The sequence below is a fragment of the Engystomops pustulosus genome, chromosome 3 (genome assembly GCF_040894005.1).
Source record: "Engystomops pustulosus chromosome 3, aEngPut4.maternal, whole genome shotgun sequence".
In the NCBI taxonomy this organism is placed as follows: domain Eukaryota; kingdom Metazoa; phylum Chordata; class Amphibia; order Anura; family Leptodactylidae; genus Engystomops; species Engystomops pustulosus.
The window spans coordinates 59,656,049-59,680,894 of record NC_092413.1 but is presented as its reverse complement, the minus strand read 5'-3'; positions in this window follow the sequence as shown (position 1 = coordinate 59,680,894).

Below are 24,846 nucleotides of genomic sequence, written 5' to 3'. Positions count from 1 at the left end.
GGCAGTAGGCCAGCACCTGGTGAGGTAGGGAACCTCGATGTATAGTTAGTGCCGGAGAGGCTTAGGTATTATTTTATGTTTTGAGTTTGTGTACTGCCAAATAAAGCTGGCTGAGGCCAGTCTTAACCTTACTCACATTGTGTGAATTCCCTGTGTGTGCTGGTCGTCTGCTTAGGAGACGACGATCCCCGGAGCTAATCCCTTACATATGGTGGCGGTATGCTGTGGCATGGAAATCAGCACACACAGCGAGATTTAAAGGGCCAGTAGCCCTCATGTGAGAGACTGTTGTTCCTGCTGCTGGAGGCGCTGTGGTCACGGGAAGATTTGTCTTGGTGTGAGAGATATACAGAGACTGCTTGTTTGCTGTGGGAGTAATCACCATGGGTCCGATGGATGAGTTCCAGAGACGCTGCCGGCAGATGATGTGGGAGGACCTTGGAATGCCAGAAGCCATTCGGGTTATGGAGACCCCAACTGCCAAGGCGAGCGGATCCCAGCCGATGGTTCAAGATGTCTGTGATCGGTCTGCAGTTCCTGAGGAGAGGTTGCTATGTGCCGTTGCCGGGGGCAACCGACGGGAGCAGCTTTGCAGATGTCTACAGATGAACCGGTGTGTGTCGGAATGTCCTGCGGCCAAGTGGCCACGTGTTGCAGCGTGTATGCAGCAGCGCAGAGATGTGGTTGCTAGGGGCAACCAACGGCGACAGCATGCGGCTGTGCCATGTGAGGTCAGTGCACCTCATTGTCCTCTGGTCAGGAGACCAGAGAAGTTGCCAGTCAAGACCTGTGAGATGATAGTGGGTGGAATCCCGCTGATGGTGGAACTGGACTGTTCTCAGGATGTCTCCAGAGTTAATCCGGACATCTTATTGTTCCTGAAGTACCAGCCAGGGAGGGGTAAGACTGTCTGGATTGACTTTGAAAGTGATATTGACACATAAGCTGGAGATTTGTGCAGATCTGGAGGTGGAGTTCGTCCTGGGGAAAAACTTCCCTTTTTTCTGGGACTTGTGGGAAAGTATTCCAAGTAGTGGGAATAGCTGCTTTTCCTGGGAGACCCCTCTGACATCGGGTACAGTCCCAATCTCCCCAAAGGACGATCTGGAGAAGTCTCAGCGACCTGAGGTGATGGTGGGTGGAGTCTCAACAGGTTGCAGTCTGAACTGTGACCAAGGGGTCTTGATCCCACAGAAGGAGACTCTGCAACTGAGACTGATAAAGTCTGATGGACTATGTGATGATGATAATATTTGTGATGCCTTAATTTCTGAAGTTAAACCAGAAAAGTGTAATGTTGTGCATAATCTGCCTCTAACCTGTGATTATAGTGTTAATTGTGATTATATGACACTACCTGTAACATGTGACAATTCTGCAATGCCGATAACATCTGATAGCGTTACAATGTCTGTTCAGAATTATGCAGAGTGTGAACTAGGTGCAGCCCTAGATACTGAGAGAGTTAGCTCAGAGGTGCCCCTAGAGGTGGTGAGTTGTAATGACACAGGTAGCGAGCCTGAGATGTGTAATGTAGCTAATGGCAGTTCAGATAGGGATACCGCCATAGCAAGGGCAGGTGAAGATAATGAGATCCTGATTGTTAGTGGTTTCTCTTCAGCCCAGAGTTACACAAACAGTGAGTGTGAACAGAGCCCTAGAGAAGCAGCTACTCGCTCAGAACCTGCAGGAGGTGGGGATAGCCTGTGTCAGTCACCTGTGGAGGAGTCTCACATCAGTGTTCAGGAAATGTCAGGGGGAAACCAGACATCTGATACACCTGAGGCTTCTGAGGAGATTGATGTACTGAGTTCGTGTGTGAACAAGGCCAGAAGAAGCATCAATAAACTGAAGCGTCATGTGAATACTGGTTTGCGGAATAACTGGTATAAATGCTACAATTGTCACGTGTCTTATAGAAGAAAAGATGACCTAAAGAGACATATATTACAGAAACATGAGTTGAAGATTGATATCTCGTACTGTCCTTTCTGTGATACAGTGTTTGCAAAGAAAAGTGAATGGGAGGTTCACATGTGTACGTGTTCGGGGAACAAAAGAAAGTGCCAAAATGGTGATGCCGACCTCCAGGTGTGTTCTGTCGTGATGTGGCACCAGAAGTGTCCTAGGAAGGAGACCAGGCGTAAACCAGACCCCTGTACACCTGCTGATGAACCGCAGAATACGCATGATGGCGTGCTGACTGAAAGTGTGTGTGAACAGGGTGGAAGCGCCACTCTTAATCATACACCTACGGATGAGGGGACCCCAGATCCCCAGAAGGTGGTGGAACATGTGATGCACCAGCCCTTTGGTAGTTCTGCCTGCAGTGTGGTGAGTGCAGTCTACAACTCTGTGAGGGAAGGTTGCCCATGCATCCGCAGTGATCATGATGTTGCTGAGAAGGAGGAGAAGCCCTTGACTGACGTTACAGTGACTGGATCAAGGCCTCTCATAGGCATTCTGGAGCCACCGGTTGCCACAAGTAATGACTTTGCTCGCAAAGGTTTGGGGAAACAGGAGTCCAACCTGGCTTTTCTTCAGCAGCCAACTGGAAAAGCCGTATTGAAGACAAATACAGTGACTGGTGCCCGAGACACTGTTACAGGTGCGACGTCCGATATATTGGGCTGGGAAGCTGGTGCAGTACAAGGCGGTGTGGGTGTGACTAAGTCTGTAGTCTCAACCGTGATGGCCACCCAAGTGGGATCGCTTATAACCAGTAGTCTGAATACAGTCTTGGGAAAATCCGAAGAATGGGTTAATGGTTACCCCCCGAAGACAGGTGAAGAGCTGTCTCAGCCTGCTGAACCTGTGGAGAAGGTTGAAGTGGCGCCAAGTCTACAACAAAGGGACCAGCCGAGTTGCTGCGTACGTGTGGAAGCTCTGTCGTCTCGTCTCTGTCATAGTGCATGCCAGCATTCTCTGGGCAAGTGGAGGAATACCCAGATGGGCCCTACAGAGACTCCAGCACAGCTGCACCCAACGGTAGATCTGCCTGATCATCTGAAGAGCGAAAGTGAAGATGGTCTGGATGGTGAGAAGTGCCTTGAAGATATACCGGGTGATGACTGCAGTGGATGTGAGGAGACGGTGTCTGATATAATGTCAACAGAGCCCTCGAAATTCCTACACAGGAAAGACACGGTGAAGACTGAGGTGTTGGCCAGCAAGGCGTATGAAGGACTGACCGAGGAAAAGGTCATCCAGGAACCTAGTGCAAGCCATGAAGAGCTTAAGGCTGCCATTGTGGAAAGTCCATGCCAGGACTTGGGTCCGAAGTCTGAAGTGTTAGCTGGAGGTGATGAGGATGATGCTGATGATGAGATGAGTTTCACCTACACCGAGAGCGGAGGTTGTGACCTCAGAGGTAGCAAGCGCACAGCTTTGCAGACATGTGACCAGAAGCTCACCAATGTGAATCGTGCCCTGGTTCTGAACGGTAATGCCCCCTTCAATGACAAAGAAGGTGCTGAAGACTGGAAAACGGGCAAACCAGTGCGTGTCGTGTGCAATGCTAAGGGGAAAAAGCACAGTGCATATGCCTCAGTGGATGGTAACCGGTGTGACGGCATCCACAAGGTGATGAAGAGATGGGGCCTAACCATGCCAAGCCCTGAGGGGTATGTGGAGTCTCCAGTAAAATGCAAGAGAAAGAGAAGAAAATCTATCATTGTTAATAGAGACATGATTGAAGATGATCAGTTGTGTGAAGGAAGAAATGCTGGGACTAATTTTGAGCTGTCTGTGTCTCCTGCAGTTAAGGAAAAAAGCTGTCATTTTCCAGGTATAGAAGATGTAGTAGATAGTAGGGTCTCTACAGTGCTTCTAGGAACCGTAGGGATTAGACCCCAATATAGGAGCTTTGACCCCGGAGGGAGAATTAAGATTATTGATCAGGCCTACGGCCTTGATCACAGGGGGAGGATATGTGGCAGGGTGGCTGCCACTAGAGAAGCTTTTGGGCATAAAATGTGCATTTTGCCTTCTGAAAAGCTGAGTAGAAGACAGACCTGGAAAAGTTGGGTCTGTCTAATTAAGTTGATTAGTTTTCAGCTGGAGGGGCTGCACTAATACATGGGGCAGACTTCACACTGGGCTCCACCCTGGGGAAGAGACAGGCTACGGCAAAGGCCTGTGGAGCGGTGGCAGTGAACTGTTACTGTGTTTTTGGGGTGGCTGGCAGTAGGCCAGCACCTGGTGAGGTAGGGAACCTCGATGTATAGTTAGTGCCGGAGAGGCTTAGGTATTATTTTATGTTTTGAGTTTGTGTACTGCCAAATAAAGCTGGCTGAGGCCAGTCTTAACCTTACTCACATTGTGTGAATTCCCTGTGTGTGCTGGTCGTCTGCTTAGGAGACGACGATCCCCGGAGCTAATCCCTTACAGTAGCCATTGCGTTAGCAGAAACATTTCCACTTGTGAATAAATATTTCACAGCACGCAGCGCTGCTCGTCTATGTGATTATTTAGACTACTAATGTAAGTGTAAAACATGCAAATAACATTAAACAGTATTAAACACATTGGGGCTTATTTAGTAAGGGTCCGCGCACGCACTTTCATCGGACTTTCTGAAATTTTCGGGGATTGCACCTGCATTGACAGGTATTTGACAGGGGTCTGCACTGTCATTGAGTCACAAGTGAATGGATTTTAGCGCAGCTTCAGCTTGAGGAAGGCTCACTGTTTGGAGCCAAAACGTTGCTCTCTCACATGGAATAAATACACTACGGTATTTTTCACTAAAATCTATGGTGTGCTGCCTTTTTTTTTCATTTGTCTCTATTTTACTGTATCTATCTATCTCTCTCTCATATCTTTTTAATACACTTCTATCATCTATCTAGCTGTCTATATATAATCTACTTTATGCGTCTATAAATCTACCTATGATCTATCTATCTCCTATAAAATTCTCCTGCAGTCCCATATTACAGATTGCCTTACCATACTACTATACACACCTAAACAGAGCCTCTTACGGTATGTGACTGATCATAAAGTAGTTTTACTTTATGGTCAAACTTAGTTTTGCCCAGGGCCCCACTTTGTCTAAAACGGCCCTGAAACTGAGAACTGAAGGATCATGGGAATTGTAGTTGTAGATGGCAGCCATCTTGGAGATAACTCTGCCTACTTTAGTGACATTGAGTTTTGTTGTATTCATTTATTTATAGCATTATGGGTTTATGAGACATTCATATTCCTGGGATACCCATTTAAATGCCTCAATCTTGCAAGTGAAAAAGTAGTTAGCTACAGCATGATACTTTCACTTTATGCTCCATTTAGTTAGGAAAGTATATTTAAATAAGGGTAGCCCTATAGTCCACATTACCAATGGCACTTGTGGAAAGAATACATAGGAGGATGTACATTGGAAGAACATTGGAAATATCCTGCATTTACCTCAGAGACGCTGTGAACAGAAAGAAGGCAGGAAAAGTTTGTCAAGTGAAGGCACTTCTGTGAGCAGACTATGCAAATGACAAAACGTGCTGAAAAGTTAATGGGGCATATTTACTTACCTGTCCCCGCTGTGCGTCGTCCGATGAGGATTCGGATCTTCCGCGAATCACATAGCTTGTGCGCCCGATTTCCTGCATCCGTTGCTTCCCCACTGAGGTCCGCCGGAGTTCACCTTCTTTTTCCCGGTGTATGTGAGTGCTGATCTTGCGACACAATTTCGTTTATAAATTCTGCGGTTTGTCCGAATCAGTCGGGTTGTCCGACGTCCACCCCCCCCCCCTCCCGATTTGTGTTGCTTGCAAGCCCGTGCCTGTGCACCAAAAACCTGGGCCAATTCAGGGCAAAACGGTAAAAAACGGCCGAAAATGCGGTGTTCAGACCCTTAGCAAATGTGCCCCAATGTGTTAGAACAAAACAGGAACTGTTATATATAATGTCTATAATGGAGCATATTGTAAGTGGTTTACTTTTCTTGCAATGGAAGTACACCCAAAACAGGGTTAGTTTAGTTTAACAGACACCAGTGCAAATTCAGATACTGTTCAATAAACACTTAATGAATTTATATAAAATACACGAAGATGCAATCAGTCGCAGGCAATGTCATAGAAGTACTATGAATATTGAGCTGTGATTTTTTTTTCTATGTTTAACTGAAGGCGATATTCACACACATTACGCTAATATTCTGTTGACATTGCGTTTACATGATCACAATGTTTCGCCAGTTTTGCTAGCGGTTACGCTTACATAGTGTTTGTGTCACAGTTGCGCTTAAGTTACGCTAATGTGGCTTCATGTTTATGCACGTTTGTGTTGCACTTACACTTCTGCGGCGTGTGCGTCATGGTTACGCTTACACACCATTTGCATCACGGCTACACTTACATGGCGCTTGCATCATGGTTACGCTTACAATGCGCTTGCATCACGGTTACACTTACGCAGTGTTTGCGTCACGGTTATGCTTGCGCAGCGTATGCGTCATGGGTACGCTTACACAGTGTTTGCTTCGCAGTTACGCTTACACAACATCGCTTGCGTCACGTTTATGCGATGTTTGCATCTAATGTACGCTTACACTGCGTTTGCGTCACATTTACATTTGTGTCGCTTTTGCACTTATGGGCCAGTTGCATAGTGTTTACACTTTTGTGGCTTTTGTGCCTCTTTTCCGCTTACGTGGCGTTGGCGGTGCGTTTGTCTCACATGTATGTTTGCGTTTATGCTTACGCACCATTTGTGGTGAGTTTACGCTTATGCAGTGTTTAAGGTGCATCTACAAATTTTGCATATTGTTTAAGCTTACGTGGCATTTGCCTTTGCATCACGTTTACGGTTACGTGGTATTTGCATTTATGTCGAGTTTAATTTGTGTTTATGCTGACATTGGTGCTTGCGTTTACGGCGCATTTACACTTCTGTGCCATCACGTTTGCCTTTACAGTTGTGCTTACATCTACATGCCGTTTGCATTTATGTCTTGTTTGCATCACGTTTACGCTTATGTGGTGTATGCATTGATGTCCCGTTTGCACTTGCGCTTACATAGCGTATGCGTTTCCGTTTACATTGCATGCATGTTTGTAAACACAGTGTAAATGCAATGTCAAGAGAATACTTATTTGAATGTGTGTGAAGTAGCCAGTAGATGCACATCACAGCTCACTACTGACAGTATAAGAGAAGATTAGCATAACACACGCCCCCAGCTCCTGCCCCAGCTCCTCCTCTCTGACCAAACACAGATTATAATGGGCAGATCTCGGGACTCATAACTCCGCAACCGCGGGGGCTAGGAGGAAAATTTAAAGTGCCCATGAATCTGTGTAGCAGCCCCTACAGAATGGTATCTTAATCTCCATATAAGTGAGGTGGTGAAAGGTCCTCTTTAAAACAAAATGGTGGAATTAACAATTTTAGATTTTTTGGGGTATAATACACAAATTTTGGCCCAAAAATTAAACATTCAAATGGATTAAATGACCACAAAGTTTGATACCCAATTTCTCCTGAGTGTAGCGAAATCCCATATATGTTGGTAAACTGCTGTATGGGTATACGACAGGGCATAGAATGGAAGGAGCAACAGTCAGAGCAGATTTACGTTTTACATTTAATAGGCTATTAAATTATTATTTTCTTTTGTAATGTGGATATATGAGGGTTTATTTCTTCCAGGATTAGATCCACTTTTCAGGTACATAATTTAAGATACCCATTAGCTAATTGATGAGATTTTATTAACTCTTTCTTGGGGATAAGAAAATCATTAATTCTGGTCTAGTGTTTTTAGGGGTTTTTTTTGGCTGTTTAACATACCATAATAATTATATTTTATAGGTCACCATGATTACGACAATACCCTATTTATACAGCTTTTTATGGTTGATTTGTTTTACAGAATATAGAACTAATTTGGAGAGAAATTAACTTTTTTTTGCATCGCCATGTTCTAAGAGGCATAACATTTTTATTTTTTTGTTTACAGAGCTGTTTTAAGGTTTGTTTTATGTGGGAAAATCTGTACTTTTTAGTGGTATCCTGATGGGGTAAATGTTACTTTTTGATTACATTATATCCTGTTTTTTATGAGGTTGGATGTGAAAATATAATTTTTGCATGCTTTTTAAAAAAAATTTATGGCGTTCACTATACGGGTTCAGTAACAACCCAATATGTATGTGATACCCAATATGTAGCATTTTTTTGGCGTTTTTCACTTTTTTATATGATGTGATTTTGAGATTAGAAAGTGCAATAGGGAACCTTTATTCCTTTTTTTTTAATTTGCAATTTTTGTTAACTTTTTTTTATTATTTTCCAGGGTGGGACTTGAACAAGTGATCATCTGACCCCTTGTTCCATGTAATATACTGCAATACTAATGTATTGTATACTGCAATACTAAGGCATATGACCTTAGTCATCTTATGTAAAATCATATCATCACACTGCTAGATTGCGCTGAAAGCACAATCTAATAGGCACCTACTGACGGCAATGCTGGAGTCCTTCATAAGACCCCAGGGCTTTCATGAAAGCGGTTGCCATGGCAGGGTGCCAAACGGCTGCCCTATAGACCCCGCAGTCGCCAAGATCATGTTGTCTATAGGGTTAAACAGCCAGGATTGCAAGTATCACAAACCTCCTAGGACAGAAGCAACATAACTTTTTTGTACCTGCTTTATTGTCTACCAGCAAATTAATAGCAACAGAAAAATATCAAAGGTTGAACCCAACACTTGGGGAAATTAACATTCCTTAACTGGGGTACCTTGCTGGCCTGTCCCACCCAGTGGTGGATTAAGTGTCATGGGCCCTGAGCTGTTCACATGACTAGGACTTAAGTACTACTCTATATCCTCTAAATCCACTACATAGTCCACTGTAGTCTATACTATATCTTTAATCTCATAGTGTTCATAAAAGTTATTAACTGATGATCTTACAACCCATCGTTTTAGGAAAGCCAATCAAATTACCTGCATGAAACCATCCACCACGTCTACCGTCCAGACTAGATCTGTCAGACAGTGAAGGAGATGTAGACTGCTACCAATGGCTGACACAGCCTCACATATAAGCCAGGCACCAATTTTACCACAAAAAAAATAGGAAAAGTTATTGACTGGAGTATAAGCCCTAGGGTGGGAAATGCAGCCACTACTCTAATAAAATGTCCAGCAGCAGCCCTCATTGATGAAATGTCCACAGCAGAGTCCCCTATTTAGAAATGAGGGACTCCATTAAATCAATGTCCACAATAGATGCCCCAATTTAATGAAATGTCTACAGCAGAGATCCCCCTATTAATGAAATGTCCACTGAAGGGCCCTATTGGTAAAAACCTTCTACTCTCACCTTTGGCTTCTACTTCCCAGCCCAGCAGCTCTGTCTTCTTCTCTTCCGGGGCGCACATACTATTTCATAGTCGCAGGGCCAGGAAGAAGAAAGACTTTAAAGACTTGTGGCAGATCATATAGGGCCCGGGCTCCCCCGGCCATACTTCCTATATGTAGATCTACCATTGGTCCCATCCTGATTATATATATATATATTTCTACATACAGAGTGGGGGAATTCATTAATGTGTTTCATATCTTTGCATCATTGTGATCAATCTATTGCAGTTTAAAGGTCATCTACCACCAGGATCAAGGACCAAGCACACTGACATACTTGTGTGTGCCTCTCCCGGTAGTATCTGTTCTTCTCTCAACTTCTTATTCCCAGTTTTTTTGTTTTTTTTTTAATTTTAAAAAGGCTTTTCTAGTTATGCAAATGAGACTGAGGGGCTATGGGCTATTTGTTTATTGGAAGCCTAAGTAGCTTTATGAATTCCACCAAGTATCTTTATAATTAAAACCAATGTATGTTTTGTGGGTTTACTAATGTATCAGTTAAAAAAAACAATGCATCTATAGACATACATAATCATATGACTTATTTATTACAAAAAAAATTCTTAAAATTCCAGTGAGAGTGTAAGATGCATGTTGTGTCTTGTTATAATCTTTTCCTCACCTTATCACAAACTATTCTGAAGATTCTACTATTTTAGCTGCTTTAAATAAATTATGGTAATGGTATTCCCTTAAACCCATTATTTAAAAGGTTATTCAAGGAATAAGCATAATTCATATACAAATGGGTCTTTAAAAATATAAGCTAATATGTAATTAATTGTTATTAAAAATGTTGCAGAAAAATGCTGTTGTCATACCCTGTAATGAATAATTAAAATGCTACTGGCCCTTTAATCAGTCCGTTGATTTCCCTGCACGGAGGAGACACAGGATAGAAGATGGCCGCTGGTCACATGTCCACATCATATTCCATGCACCTGCTTGGGCAGATAATGTGATCACCACTATGTTTGGCTGTAGTGGTTAACTTGCAGTGCATCCAGTATGCCCAGTGTTGTTGTGAGACATCATCTCAGCGAGGTAATGTCCAGTGATGACAGTAACACATCATTATTATGGTATCAGAGCAAGACTGTCTGTTACATCATCACTGGGAGCAGAGAATAAAAGGGAGAGGGAGTTACTGAGAACTAAAGGATCATGGGACTTGTAGTCTCCAGTGGCGGGCATCTTGGTGATAACTCCGCCTACTTTAGAAAGCTCATTACATTTTGTGAATCTTAAAAACAAACTATTTAATCTCCATTTTGTGACTAATGACATTGAGTTTTGTTATATTCATTTATCTATAGCATTATGGGTTTTTGTATCAGACGTTCATATTCCTGGAATACACATTTGGACTATGTGATATCATGATGATGAAATAATAATATGTCATATGGTAATGACACCTGCAATAATTGATATCCAGTAAAATATGCAAAATGTATGTATTCAATATTACATTGTGCTTTAGTAGTCTGAAACACTCAACCTATAATGGGAAGGATCAGCTTGGAACCAGAAAATGTCTCAGACTTCCAGAGCTGGTGGATATGACAAACTGGAAATCAGAGGAACCCCAAGTTAAAGATGATAAAGGAGGGCACCAAACATTTATGCACTCTCCAAAATTTTTTTATTGAAACAGATGAAACACCCGTGTAAAACGGGTTGTCCAGTAAAACAACAATACTTTATAAAGTCTCTTTCATACCAGGACATTCTGTTTTTTAACACTTCCCTTTCCCTTAAAACCATTATGCATTGGTCTGTCTCAGAACCCACCTAGCTCCCTGCCCCATTTTCTGAAGTAGCGAAAGTAGCGAAAATCGAATGACGCAAGGGGAAGGAGGAGCATGGTGGTTGCTGCTTGTTGACGCAGCAGCGATGCCGAGATGAACTTTGTGGGCCGGTACGCTGCCTCCACCTCTCTGTTGTCAGCGCAGAGAGGTGGAGGTTTTAGGCAGCGTTGCGAACCCCCGAACTCTTTGGGCTTGAACATCAACATTCGGCTGTGCGATCTATCTTCCGTAACTTCTATTAACTGATCAATTTGAAGGAATAGGTGGAGTTGCGGGGTCCAATTCAGTGTGCATAGTGTTGAATGTTTAAACTCAATGCTATTGGCGTTAAAGCTCCTAGCAACTAATCTGGAGAGAAGACCCTGCGCTTATTCAAGTTGCCATTTGGTTGCAGGACATTTATGCCACCACAGTGTCTGCCAAGCTTTCTATACTCCATTGTGTATATATCTGTTTGCATTCTGCTGAAAAAATAATATCTGCTTTGCAAGTTTACTGAATATTAACACCTATTAACATCTGTGATTTATAATATGTTAAGTGAGCAGGATCAGCAGGTTCTGCAGACAACATTTCTCTTAAGGATATAGCGCTGCAGATCGCTCAGTGCACTTCAGCAGTATAGGAGGTGTTGAAGGAAATTCGAAGTATGAAAGAAAAAATGGACACCTTTGGTGACGAATTAATAAATTACCGCCGAAAGATCAAGAAGCTTAGATGCTCAAAAAAAAAAGGTACAGGAAAGACTCCTTGACCTAGAAAAAAAAGTCAAGGAGGAATAATCTGAGGTTGGTGGGTTTCCCTGAGGGTGTAGAAGGGGCGAATATAATAAAATTCATAACAGAATGGTTGGAGACTACCTTCTCAGAAGAGGTCCTAACCAGGATGTTTTTGCTGGGTAGAGCTCACAGAGTGCCTTTTAAGATCTGTAAACCTGGGGGCCCGCCATGAAACATCTTGGTCCGCCTTTTGTCTCCAAGAGATCGGGACAATATTCTTAAAAACATAAGAAATGCTGGTAATTTAGAATATAATTAAACAAACCGGGAATAACAATCCCTGAATAAACTGGTTTATGTCCCCTAACCAAAATCAAAAACACCAACTGTCTGTATCAGGGATCATTAAAACAATTATAACTTTATGAGAATACTTATTAAAATATAGGCTTACATTTGTGGAAGCCCAATAGATAGTTTTCCCCTAATACAGGCTTAGAATTAGGGAGGACCCCTAGTGGTGGCAACTGGTCAGTACATATTGAAAAAAAAACCCCATAGGCCCCGTCTAGAAATAGGACACTCCACAGAGCCAGGAGATATTATGTGGATGAGTGTACAGTAAGACCAGCTACCACTGATTTTGACACCAAGGTCGTATCCCCAAGTCCTAAAGTGCAATTTGGAGTCATAAATACTCACTTCCAAAGGAAATCACACACTAATACAAATGAGTGGCTAACTCTAATGTCTAATGTAGTGTCCCACATTTGTTGGGGGTGAGAGTAATATAGGGTCCTTGTGAACGCATATACCTCTTATGGGGGCACTTGACTCTTTGAGCATAAGATAGTGCTAAACAGAGACTATGTACCTTTCAACTCTGATTTTTGTAGGCACCACACCTTACTCCATTTTCAAAGTCACCTCTGCGGAACTGTTGCGGTAAAAAGCAGCAGGGAAACGTGTCAGGTGTTTATTGAATTAATAAAATCTTGCTATATGGGTCAATCGCTGATTGAAGACAGGATAGACATATAGGGGGATATTTATCATACGCTGACGCTCGTGCGCCAGCGTATGATAGCCCCGCTGCTGAAAATTTGCAGCCCGATACATCAACAGGCTTCCGCCTCTTGATTTATTGGGGCGGGAGGCTGCGAAGCTTGGCCTGGCGTAGAAAAAAACGCAGCCGGAGACTATTCACCGATGAAAAGTCACCGGCAGCAGCAAGTGCGCAGGCGCGGGGACAGTAACGCCCTGCGCCGGCCCACTCCCGTCCGGTCACACCCTCCGCTCGCCCGGCCGCGCCCCCGCCCCTTCACGCCCCTTCACGCCCCACTGGCGTGAAGGTGGTGGATCGGGGAAAATAATCGCAAAACCTAGCAATAAGCTAGCATTTGCGATTATTTCAGGGCCTCTGCGCCACTGGCGGTGCGCAGAGGTCCTGATAAATATCCCCCATAGTGATCATCTGGAGTTTCATTCCTTCTGGTAGAACCTTACATGGTTTACTCATGCTTCTCCAAATTGCACTTTAGTGGATACGACCTTGGTGCTAAATCAGTGGTCTTACTGTACACTCATCCACATAATATCTCCTGGTTCTGTGTAGTGTCCTATTTCTAGACGGAGCCAATGGTTTTTTTTTTTCAATATGTACTGACCAGTTGCCACCACTAGGGGTCCTCCCTAATTCTAAGCCTGTATTAGGGGAAAACTATCTATTGGGCTTCCACAAATTTAAGCCTATATTTTAATAAGTATTCTAATAAAGTTATAATTGTTTTAATGATCCCCGATACAGACAGTTGGTAATTTAGAATATAATGGTGTCCCTATTATGATCTTCCTAGCCTATTCACAGGAGATTCAAAAAAGAGGGCAAGCTATGTAGATATCAAAAAAAGGTTAAGGGCAAAGGGTAAAAGTAATATATGAAGAGAAAATCCTTTTCTTTGAGAGCCCTTTCGAGACTAATGAGTGGGCAGAGAGGGTCCTGAAAATCTAGAGGTAGAGGTAATGCTTTGAATCTAGGGTGGTACTGTCCTAGAGAGGTTGAGGGGTGGGTTAAGTGGTTGGTGATGTGTGCACTGAGGTTAAAATATTGGCGGGTAGGATTCTAATGTATGTAGGATGATTAAAATTCTTTCTTGGAATGTACAAGTCTAAATTCCAAAACAAAAAACAAAGCTGTGTTTGATCTGTGTCTCTCGTATTAACCTGACCTGATATGCCTGCAGGAGACCCATCTGCTAAGAGATTCCTGTTGTAAGATCCAAAAGTCATGGTTATACCATTATGATCACTCAGCCCATTCGGCATATGCTCGTGGCGTTAGTCTAATGTTTAATAGGCGCGATACATATCAAAAACTGGAGATACAGATAGAACGGCTTGGTAGGTTTATTATCCTGCACTGTATACTAAATGAACTGGAATTAGTATTGGTAGGAATTTACCTTCCCCCATCTACCTCATGGAGTGTTATTGTGGATATATAGAACAAGGTGAAAAGGTATGACAATCTCCCTGTTATATGGATGGGGGACTTCAACCGTTGGCCTAGATAGAGCAATGGAAGGTGTTGCACAGGCTATGAAAGGGATAACGGCATTTGGCAGATTGCTGGAAGCAATAGGGTTATGTGATCTGTGGAGAACGAGGTGGCCTTTTAGATTAGGTTACACTTGTTATTCTAAAACATAATATTCTTTCTAGAATAGATCTAATTCTAGCAAATAGGAGGGGAAGCTGCTTAATCGAAAAAATCTCAATGGGTGCAAGAGGATTATCAGATAATTTTCCAATATGCTTTATGCTACTCCTAAGGGTGAACCCAGGGATCACCTTCTATAAAATTAAACCCTTTATGTTTAATTTGATCAAAGATGCGAACATGTTGAAAGAAGACATTAACATTTTTCTTGAGAATCACATAGATGGATATTACTGAGGGTAATAACCCTCATAATAATACACAAGGGTCAGTCTGGGTTCATGACGGGGAAATTGGTCTACAATAGTATTTTGAATACGTGGTGGAACATACAATCCCCATGTACGGTGGAGGGCTGCAGGATGTTGGTCTCACTCAACGTGGTCAAGGCTTTTGATCGGGTCGAGTGGGACTACATCTGGTAGACACTCGCAAATATGGGATTTGGGCCTCTCTTCACTAGCTGGGTGAAATTACTGTATAATGGGGCAACCGCAAGGGTTAGCATAAACGGTAAGGCCTCAATGCAGCTCTTTACGGGGACAAGGCAAGGGTGCCCTCTGTCCCCTTTACTATTTTTAATAGCATTAGAGCCATTGGCCTGCTCTCTGAGAGATAGTATGTTGGTGAAGGGCTTTATTAGGGGGGTCCTTTATTGATCTATTTTTCTCCCGTTATAATATCACGTTATGATATTTGAAAAAAGGGTTAAAAATTTGATAAAATGTTATCTGTATATATCTGTTGAATTTATCGTGTATATGGTAGTTATGAATGCCATTTTTCTCTATTCTGTATTTTCTCCTGCTCCGTGTTCCCTGGTATATGACCCCAGCTTGTATTCGGAACCTGTGCTGCCTGCCACGACCTTTGGCTTGTATGTTGCCTGCCATGACTATGGACTGACTCTGACCATCAGCTCTGGCTGATCCCTTGCTATCACGTACTGGTGTCTCTGTGCCTGCCACACTGGGACCACCACAAGGGGTAGCGGCCATGTGATCTCTCTGCAGCAAAGTCCAGATCCCTGCATAGGGTAAAAGGGTGAATACCAGAGAGGTCCAGGGATAATTCCCTTAGAGTGTGGCCCAAAGCCAATCCAAAAACTGAGTTTGTCTCTGTCTTCCATTTGTACTTTGCGTGAACAAAGACTTGGGTTGATGGCAGTTTGGAGTTTATTGCACCACACCCTTTCTACTTTTGCAGTCTGATCTGGTCCAGCAGAGTGCTGGTTAAAGTTTTGCTTGGCTAGCTTTATACTGTGATAGAGAAACTTTCCATACTGCTTTTTTGGTGTTTTGATCTAGTCTATTGTTTAGACTACTTTTCTTTTTCTGCTATGGGGTTTTTAATTGCTATCTCTGTTATCACCTGACATTTTGACCATTCTTCCTTGTTTGTTTGTCTTGTTATGTGTTTTCACTTTTACATAAAGAAGGGACTATCACCCAGTCACTGGCCACCATTTAGGGTGGTTTAGGGCTCACTGTCCTGTTTGTATTCCCTTTCCAATAACCTACTGCATAATATAGCACAAATCTTGCGGTCAACAGATTAGCAAATGACTATATGTATGCATCCTCAACATAATCATGTACACTTCTGTCCAAACTAAAGTCATGTATTAGAACTTAGACATATTGAATGTATTCACTATTTAGTTACATTTCAAAGATACAAACTGAGACCACAGATAACATTTCATTAGTATCTAAAATTTAGATATGTGAAAAGATCGTTTTACCAATCTCTGCAGAGTTTATTTATAAAACTTTTCACAATTAATTTCATTGTTTATATTTATATAAGTACAAAAAGTGTATCCTTTGTCCTTGACTGGACTTGGAAGTAAAAGATATGGGAAGTGAGTCTGCTGTCACACTATTACGCAAAAGTAACCCCGGTGACACGTAAAAATTGAAACCAGTAAAATCAGCTTGTAATGTTGAAACAATACAATAGTTATAGAGCTGGACGCAACCTCATGACTAAGATGACTATACATGGGATGAATCACCACTTTCGCACTACCATAAAAATGGTTGGTGGTTTAGTGTGATTGGTGTTGCTGTCCTTGTATTACACAAATGTCACTCTCATCTCCGCGATGACTGGGTTGATGCACACAGTATATTTTTCACTTAGCAGGAAACAGGATGCTCTGTTTACTGAGGAGAAATGATGAGTGTTTCCTGAAAAGTTTGTCATCAATTGGTTGTGGTATTATGAATTGTGTTTCTGCATGTTACTTGATGTGTATATACTAGTCATTTGCCAAAATGCTTCTATAAATTAGGAGACCCACAGTGAGTCTCTTGCCCTGAGTAAAATTGTTTTGCTTTGCCATAGTCAAGTAAGTTAGATACACAGGGAGGGCAGTAAACTGAATATTTCTAGTGTTTTATGTGTGCATTGGTGACTGCTGTATGCCTGCTCAGCAATTTTTTTAGCTTTGCATGACATATTGGCGCTTATTTACTTAAGGTCGCGGATCCCACTTTCGTCGGACTGTGTGCTGTTTTCGGGATATGCATGTCTTTGACAGGTATTTAACAGGAGTTTGCGCTGGGATTGTGTTGTACGTGATCGCTTTTTGGTGCAGCTGCCATGACTTTCATGCAACATTAATCGGATGGGGGGCAGTGCCGTCGGACGATCCAACTGATTCGGACTGAGTGAAGGATTAAAGATTCTAATTTTGTCTCAAGACAATGCACTTATACACCATGAAGAAGAAGGTGAACTCCGGCGGACCTGGGGGGGAAGCGACACATGCAGGATATCGGGTGCACAATCTTTGTGAATCGCGTCCGAGTGCATTATTGTCGGACATGGCACTTTCAGTGAGGAGCTAGTCTCAGAAAATTGAAATCACTCAACAACACTTAAATAAAGCCTGCACATAAAGGTAATGTTGTTTTATGGCCCACCTCCATGTATATCAAAGAGGCCTGCAGACAACTACGTCATATACAGTGCTATGACAATCTTACTTTTAATCCCCTTTGCTCTTTCAGCTTACAATTAATCTAATATTCTTGAGCAGGGGGTTCATGACAACATTATCTCCAAACCCTTGGCTGATGCCCTTTTTTAAGGAGGATCCAAGTATCTCAACATTATACCTGCTCCCTAAGATCCAGAAAAATGAGACCACCTGGAAGATCGATCATTGCGGGCAGAGGAAGGAAACATCCGTCAACTCCTACCTTCATTTTTCTTCAGCACATCCGAGATGCACAGTAAATGCCATTCCTCTTGGACAGTTTTTCAGAATCTGGAGAATCTGGTCCACTAATGAACAGTTTGAAGCAAGAGCATCTGAGCTTCAACAACGGTTTCTGGACCGCGGATGTTGTGGACGATCAATAAAGAAAGCTTATAGAAGAGCAGGATCCACTAATCACTCCCCCTTGTTACATCCACAGATCGATAAACTCAAGCCCATCCCTCGCCCTTTTAAAAAATATCATGGGTGCAACTCAAACATGCTGAAAATTTGTGGCATTGACCATATAGATTTGACCATGAGGAGCGAAACACTCAAGAAAAAACTACTTCAAACTGAATCATAATGGATTTGGTCACTCAGCACGGTTCATCCACTAGGGCTCAATGAAAGTTTGGGTTTTGGCTCCTTTCTATAGCCTTGACCATTTGCCATTTGCCTTTGCTACTATTTTTGCCATTTGCCAACCTCACGATCGATTATCTGACGTCCTTCTTTTTGTTTTTTATGTCTGTATTGTATGTTTGTGATTGTTTTTAATCTGCATGTATTTTAGTCACCATCTGGTTTATATTGTTGGTTTAAAATTGGACCATATGGTGACAATATTTACCCTCATTCTTCAGGGTTATGTAATCTTTAGGGTTGTTTGTGGGTTCAGCTATGTGCGTTATAGTCAAATACATCATTGCATCATGCATTTTAGTACCTGATGTTGTAATTTCTTTTTTATTTAGTTTTTTTATTTATTGTACTTTGTATGGTATGTATATTATCTTGAATACTACACCTACATCTATGGGCCGCTGTTCTATGATGGATGTTCTTATTAATCAGCCACAAAGCATTATTATATATTTTGTCATATAATTGTCATTTTATTAGTGCCTCATGCATTTGATGTGCTTTAGTCAAATTTCATGTATGCATCATTTTTCAGCATTGTATTCACTTTTATTATATATATCTTTATTTATCAGTTTTGTTTTTCACCTTTTCACCTTGCACTTGCACTTTGTATGCACCTTATGCACGTTTTACACTTTCTGCATTATGTGTCTGTTCATTGTCATGATATCATGATAAACAATTATTTATTAATTTTTTATTAATTCACATTATGTCATTGTGTATATTTTCTTATGTAGGTTTATCTTTTGCACTTCATATGTATATATTGTATTTTTATCCCCTTTATATGTAATCTTATGGGTTTTATTGTATTATTTGTACTGAATGAAATTACATTCTTATCACTGCCTATATATCAATGCACTTTTATATATGTACCTTACTATCATGCGTTCAGGGGTTGGCTGGTGTGCCCCCCACTAATGGGGGGCGTGTGTGGTCCCACCTCCCTGTGACATCACGGGCCTCCCCCCGATTCAGCCGTGGTTTGTGGCGCAAGTGCCGCACACAGAGGTGTGTTTTGCTTCCCACATACTTACCGCCCGCTACTTTGCTCCTCCCCCTGACGTGTCGGTGGGTGTGCTCTTGTCATCACGGTGGTTGCGTGAGGCTCCGCCCCTTACCCAGTTCCAAGTCCACAATAGAAGAAAATATGTTTAGTCCAGCTTCATACAATGATCCAGGGTAAGTAAAAGGACTGATAAATGACTTTTCCGAAACGTGCAGGCAATAAAGCTGTGTGTGTCTAAATTCTCCGATGTGTTCATTCGCTACTATGATTTTTTTAAAGAATGAAATAAATTTTTCGTTTTATTTACCCTGGATCGTTGTATGAAGCTGGACTAAACATACTTTCTTCTCAAGTACAGATAAACTCCCCTTCAGGGAAAGGAAATGTTCATCAACACTTGCAGCAGTGGTCTTTAGAGCCGGTTAAATTGTGGCTTTGGTATGCTTTTTTTGGCAATAGTGGCATATTATGTCAATAGAGGTATGTGGTGTTAACCCCCATGCCAGTAAGAAATATTGCCTTAATTTGTTATACAGAAAGAACATAAAAATGAATATGTAGGCAGAATACATATGAGAAGAAAATATGGGGACTAAATAAAGCAAATATTTCCCTCTTGTTTTCTGCTTAAACAAAAGCAAAAGTTTTTTCTGTTACCTTTATAGATTTCTTTTGGTTTAAAGCCATATATTTTAGCACTGCTACCTCCTCCATTGCCCAGCAAAATTACCTCCAGCAGGCCACTAATATCCATGTGTCTGTCGGAACAGACTCCTCCATAAGGGTTTGCCCTCCACAAGTCAAGGGGATTGGCATTTGTCAAAGAACACCAAAATTGGTAGATTGGACTTTGGCGTCCTATGCTCTTTGCGGATGAGAGCAGCTGCACACTGAGCACATGTGACAGAGTCTGGATATGCCATGTTCTCCAACATGACTGCTTTGGCAGTGGGTCAGTAATGCTGTGGAAAGGCATTTCCTTGCAGGGCTGCACTAGCCAGAGGTACCCTGACTGCTATTAGGCGTTCAGCATGAGATCCTCAGGCGCATTGTGAGACCGTATGCAATTACAGTGGGTCCTGGGTTACTTCTGATCCATGACAATGCTGTAGTGTGTCTGTAGTTCCTGCATGATGAAGGCATCCAATCAGGTCTCAGTTTTAATTTTATAAACAGCTGTGGGAAAGAGAAAGCTGAGCTCTGGTTGCCATGGGCAACTGGATAAGTTCTGCTCTCACACGCTTCTGATAAATCTCCCCCAATGATGCTATGGACTGGCCTGTTTATTCCCCAAACCTAAATGAAAGGGTTCATTTACTAAGGGTCGCGCTGCACTTTCTTCGGACTTTGCTTATTTTTCGAGGATTGCACAACTTGGACAGGTATTTTAATAGGTGTCTGCACAGGGATTTTGGTGCACGTGATTCTTTTTTGGCGCAGCTGCGCTGGCTTCCATGCAACACGAATTAGGAGGCATGCCGTCGGACTATCCGACTGCTTTGGATTGAACATTTTTATAAAACGATGCTTCATGAAAAATTGGATCTCCCAAATTTACCGACCGTGGTAGAAGTAAACGCCCAAATGCGATTTTTGTTTAAAATGGATAGGCTAGAAATCCTACAACATAAAGAAAAACATGCTAAGACCTTCTTTCGTGAATGGGGGGGCGTACATCACATCACATATGGAAAGAGCAGAAATTGTAAAATACCTAAGGGGGTGTTTGGAAAAGGTAGGCACTATAATTATTATTTTTATGCCTCCACACAATAAAAATGACCAATGAGCTGATGTAGATAACGCAGTATAGGTGCAGGGTGAAAACCCTTCTTAAATTTCATGTCCCCTCATTTCATGTTCCCCTGTCAGCCTCCCCCCTTGGTTAGTTGCACCCCCTGCCCATTACAACACAAACCCATAGAATATTCATACATATTAACCCCTTAGCGTTGTGTGACCTACTAGTATGTCGCATGTCACACTGTTACAGGAGTATGGAGAGGTTCACAATCTCAATCACGGGCACTAACCCTTTCAATCAAGGGTGCTAACCCACGGGCACTGCCACATTGTCTCATATAATTACAAATATACATAAAAATAATTACTCACACATGCAGTACATATACCCCCTTGAAAAAAACATGCATTATATAGCTACATATGTATATAGCATACATTATTGAACATACATACTTTACATACACATATAGCACATTTTCACACATTTACTCCTGGTATATTTGTGCACATTACATATGCTGTACATATACACGACACATACTCACATAACACCCACTGTGACCACGATGGTTATGCCCCTGGTGAGTAGTCTTATTTAGGAGAATACTGTACTGTCTGCAGGAAGCACACAATAGGCATCAGATGTCTTCTAAGATATTTATTGTTTCTTTGTATAAGCTCTTTCCTCAAAAATGTAACATATAAATGTTTAATGTCTCTTTAATAATCAGATTGCTATGGTTTCAACTTCTAGAGTTCAGTTGACTGAATGGAAGCTATGCTGCAGTTACCTGACACAGCCATTAAATAGAGGAGGTGATTGGTGGGTTGGGGTCTCCAATATGAATTAGCATATTGAAATTCCTTTCATATGTGTCAGATAAATTATGGCAAGCAAGTAAAAAATAGCAAATTAACACAGTCAGTTGTACAATTCTTAATCCTTCCTGTAGGTGATAGTTGCTCATATTAACTAATAGCATTTCTAGTGTTTTTGCATATTTTTCTTATCCTGGCGCCTGGAAACAGGTGTGGGCTTTGCTAGTACTTTTTTTTTAGCTCACCCACATATTGCATTCCTTTCTATTAGTTGCTGAATATATACAATGCTGTTGACAAATGATTCTATTCGCGGAAAACAAAGCTCAGTTTTCGAAGACGCAGCATTTATATGAAAATCCAGCCTGAATATCTTCTCATTCAACCCTGAGCCCTATCATTGAATGTCTCCCATGTTTCCATGTAATGTAAATGTAATATGAAGTGTTTATGGATATGTGATTTCATTAATTTTCTCAAGGTAAAATTACTAACATGATAAAAGTCAATGGTATCCATCCAGATCTAATCATGTAAATATAACCTTTGTGTTTAATTCCCCTTCTACATCAACACAGCAAAAATTAAAGGGGTTTTCCGAGACAAAAAATTGCCCGACAAATAAACTTGTACTTACCTCCGTGGTCCCTCCTGGTGTCCCCTTGTTTCTTTACAGTGGCTTGGAGGCTGTGTTCAGACCATCTACCGGCTGGCCACAGTAGCCGGCTATGCCCACCTGATGGCATTAGGGGACGGTTGGGCGTGGGCATGAATTAAAATTTTATTTTAAATCCTGAAACCTTTTTGGAGCAAAGCAGATATAGTTCTATGGAAAAGCACAGATATCATTCTGATATTACTCATTGTGACATATACACTCACCGGCCACTTTATTAGGTACACCTGTCCAACTGCTCGTTAACACTTTCTAATCAGCCAATCACATGGCGGCGACTCAGTGCATTTAGGCATGTAGACATGGTCAAGACAATCTCCTGCAGTTCAAACTGAGCATCAGTATGAGGAAGAAAGGTGATTTGAGTGCCTTTGAACGTGGCATGGTTGTTGGTGCCAGAAGGGCTGGTCTGAGTATTTCAGAAACTGCTGATCTACTGGGATTTTCACGCACAACCATCTCTAGGGTTTACAGAGAATGGTCCGAAAAATAAAAAACATCGATTGCGCGGCAGTTTTGTGGGCGGAAATGCCTTGTTGATGCCAGAGGTCAGAGGAGAATGGGCAGACTGGTTCGAGCTGATAGAAAGGCAACAGTGACTCAAATCGCCACCCGTTACAACCAAGGTAGGCAGACGAGCATCTCTGAATGCACAGTACGTCAAACTTTGAGGCAGATGGGCTACAGCAGCAGAAGACCACACCGGGTGCCACTCCTTTCAGCTAAGAACAGGAAACTGAGGCTACAATTTGCACAAGCTCATCGAAATTGGACAGTAGAAGATTGGAAAAACGTTGCCTGGTCTGATGAGTCTCGATTTCTGCTGCCACATTCGGATGGTAGGGTCAGAATTTGGCGTCAACAACATGAATGCATGGATCCATCTTGCCTTGTATCAACGGTTCATGCTGGTGGTGGTGGTGTCATGGTGTGGGGAATATTTTCTTGGCACTCTTTGGGCCCCTTGGTACCAATTGAGTATCGTTGCAACGCCACAGCCTACCTGAGTATTGTTGCTGACCATGTCCATCCCTCTATGACCACAATGTACCCAACATCTGATGGCTACTTTCAGCAGGATAATGTGCCATGTCATAAAGCTGGAATCATCTCAGACTGGTTTCTTAAACATGACAATGAGTTCACTGTACTCAAATGGCCTCCACAGTCACCAGATCTCAATCCAATAGAGCATCTTTGGGATGTGGTGGAACGGGAGATTCGCATCATGGATGTGCAGCCGACAAATCTGCAGCAACTGTGTGATGCCATCATGTCAATATGGACCAAAATCTCTGAGGAATGCTTCCAGCACCTTGTTGAATCTATGCCACGAAGAATTGAGGCAGTTCTGAAGGCAAAAGGGGGTCCAACCCGTTACTAGCATGGTGTACCTAATAAAGTGGCCGGTGAGTGTATGTATATAGCATGTACATCTAGATAACTATGATTTAAAAAATGTTCCATTCTTCTGAACTATATTACACAACAAAATTCTGTTTCTGCCAATTCATTCAAAACTCTATTTAATTAGTTTTTGTCACATTTGCTTGTAATAGAACTGAATGAACTATGTCTAGTTATGTAGCAACAAGGGATAAATAGTTTATTTAACCTGTTTCGGACCGCCCGCTGACCTTACACGTCAGTGGGCGTATTTCCGGGGTCTGCAGTGACATCTTTAGCTGCGGGACCAGGTCTCATGGTGTCAGAGACACGGAAACCCTAGGGAGAAGAGAGATGTGGTTTATTACCGCTTCTCCCTTCTCCACTCCTCACAGCATCACTTTTCCATTTGGAACTGACTTTGGTTCCTTTTCTAGCGGTTTCTAATGGGTTAGTTAAAAAATTTATTTCAGTGACTCAGGGACAAATATTTTTAGATTTTTTTTTAATTATTTTTTTATTTTGTATAAAAATCTGAATTATATTTCTGCTGAGATTGCCATATTGTAAAAGTCATGTTAAAAAATAATAGTAATAATAATGATCTATGTTTTTAGTTTGTTATAGCCGGGCCATGTCCTGACAAGGAACATTGACCCTTATCCTAATACTTTTTTGAAGATGTATGGGGTTGCAATAAGTGTGATCTTAGATTCCCTGATCATCCTAGTCAATGTGATGGCCTAGGTTCTCTGGAATATCATTTTCAAATCCTGTGATGCTAGTACCAAGACCTTCAGCCACCACCGGTACAGTTTTGGCAATGGTGCTCTACCTTCTCCTTACTTCGAACTCAGGATATGTGTTTAGTGAGCTTCACTGCAACTTTCAGCATAATGTTATAGTCATCCAGAACCCCAACTGTGAACAAGCAGCTTTTA